This window comes from Protobothrops mucrosquamatus, unplaced genomic scaffold (genome assembly GCF_001527695.2).
Source record: "Protobothrops mucrosquamatus isolate PMUCROS unplaced genomic scaffold, P.Mucros_1.0 scaffold2402, whole genome shotgun sequence".
In the NCBI taxonomy this organism is placed as follows: Eukaryota; Metazoa; Chordata; class Lepidosauria; order Squamata; family Viperidae; genus Protobothrops; species Protobothrops mucrosquamatus.
In genome coordinates this window covers 5117-7687 of record NW_015388474.1, presented here as the reverse complement: position 1 = coordinate 7687, position 2571 = coordinate 5117, and positions in this window count along the sequence as shown.

Genomic DNA, 2571 nt, shown 5'->3' with positions numbered 1-2571 from the left:
TGATCCACACAATCAAAGGCTTTAGCATAGTCAATGAAGCAGAAGTAGATGTTTTTCTGGAACTCCCTAGCTTTCTCCATGATCCAGCGTATGTTGGCAATTTGATCTCTAGTTCCTCTGCCTCTTCGAAATCCTGCCTGTACTTCTGGAAGTTCTCGATCCACATACTGCTGGAGTCTAGCTTATAGGATTTTAAGCATAACTTTACTTGCATGTGAAATGAGTGCAATGGTGTGATAGTTTGAACATTCTTTGGCATTGCCTTTCTTTGGAATTGGAATTAAACTGACCTTTTCCAATCCTGTGGCCACTGTTGAGTTTTCCAAATTTGCTGGCAAATTGAGTGTAGCACTTTTACTGCATTGTCTTTTAAGATTTTGAATAGCTCAGCTGGAATACTGTCACCTCCACTAGCTTTGTTGTTGCTCAGCTTTCCTAAGGCCCATTTCACTTCACTTTCTAGGATGTCTGGCTCGAGGTCAGTGACCACCCCATCGTGGTTATCAGGGATGCTAAGCTCGTTCTTGTATAGTTCTTCTGTGTAATTTTGCCACCTCTTCTTAATCTCTTCTGCCTCTGTTAGGTCCCTGCCATTTTGGTTCTTTATCACGCCCATCTTTGCATGAAATGTTCTCTTCATATCTCCAATTTTCTTGAAGAGATCTCTGGTTCTCCCTATTTTATTGTTTTCTTCTATTTCTTTGCACTGTTCATTTAAGAGGGGATTCTTATCTCTTCTAGCTATTCTCTAGAATTCTGAATTCAATTGGGTGTATCTTTCTCTTTCTCCCTTGCCTTTCGCTTCCCTTCTTTCCTCAGCTATTTGCAAAGCTTCCTCAGACAGCTATTTTGCTTTCTTGCATTTCTTTTTTTGGGGGGGATGGTTTTAGTTGCTACCTCTTGTACAATGTTGCGAACCTCTGTCCATAGTTCTTCAGGCACTCTGTCTATCAGATCTAATTCCTTAAATCTATTTGTCACCTGTATATTCATCAGGGATATGATTTAGTTCATACCTGAATGGCCTAGTGTTGAAAACTAGTGTTTAAAAACTATAGGATACATAAAAGCTATATAAAATTCTAAAAGCACCCTTCTAGAAAAAAAATCTGAAATTTGTGAGGCTGTGTGAAAGGACCTATACCAGTGTTTGAAAATAACACAGCATGTATACAGATAACAACAAGTGAGAGTAAAAACAAGAAGCAAACATGTTGATATGAAATATTGTAATGTCAGAGAGGCAGTGAAAGAAAATGTAATAGACCTAATTTTACATATATCCAAAAGTGCATTGACAATGTCTGTGTCCTTAAAAGCATTGTTGTTAGGGCGAATGAAAAACTGTGGCTGACCTATGAGGTCCGCAAGATGCTGAAAGCACGAAATGTGGCTTTTAAACCCAGCGATATGCTGGCACTTAGAACAGCCAGAGCTAATTTGAAAAGTGCCATAAAAGGTGCAAAGCAAGCCCACTGCCAGAAAATTCAAAACTTTTTTTAGAACCCAACAAACACCAGATGCATGTGGCAAGGAATCCAGGTCATTACGGATTACAAGGTAGCTCCATCAAGATGCAAGGATGACACAGACTTTCTAAATGAGCTGGATACATTTTTTGGAAGATTTGAAGCATCAAATAGCACTTCTGCTAGGAAAGCTGTGCCCCATCCTGGCAAGCAAGTGCTTAGCTTTGATGTCACCTCTGTCCGGAAAACACTGCGGAAAGTTAACATTCGGAAGGTAACTGGTACAGATAATATCCCTGGGCAGGTTCTAAGGGAATGTGCTGATGAGCTAGCTTGTGTTCTTATAGATATTTTCAATCTCTCATTGCAGCAGTTGCTGTTATTGGAGACTGGCTGGCATCGCTTTAGGCGGGCTGCTGCTGCTAGAGACTGACTATCATTGCTCTGGCTGCTGTTGCTGGGGACGGACTGCCATCGTTGTACACCGGCTGCTGTTGCCAGGAACTGTCTGCCATTGTCCCCTGTGAGTCTTTGCTACCTGAGATTGACTATCATCATTCCACTCTGGTTTGCCAACGTCGTCAGGGTGGAATGCCGGAGGTTCGGAGATTTGCTTATGGGACCAGCTGTTTTTGCGCTCTGTTCATGGATGGAGCAGTCGTGGTCCTGGAGGGGATCCAGAGAGGCCACTTTGCGGCTTCGAGAGAAGGACGGCTGTTTGGCTGGAACCCAGGTTCGGCGGCTCTTCTGCTCCCAGAATGTGGCCATTCCAGAGTACCAGCTAAAAGAACTGAACTTGATAGCAGATAGGGCTTCATAGGCATATAGGGTTGCGTTGGAGGTCACTGTGTGCCCATGATGTATTCAGCGGCTGACCTCCATGCCCTGTGAGAGTCCCCTCTTTCGCAGGTCTGGCCCACAGCATTAACGAGGGCCCACCTCGATGAGGGATTTTTTAATCACGAGAGGTGGTCAAAACGCAACCTAAGGGGATTTTTAATCAAATTTTTAGTCCGGGTTTTAGGGGGTTCCAGGGAGAGGGGTGGGCAAACTGAAATTAATTCTCCCAGGCCGGCTGAAGGCCTCGGCGAGGTGGGCGTAG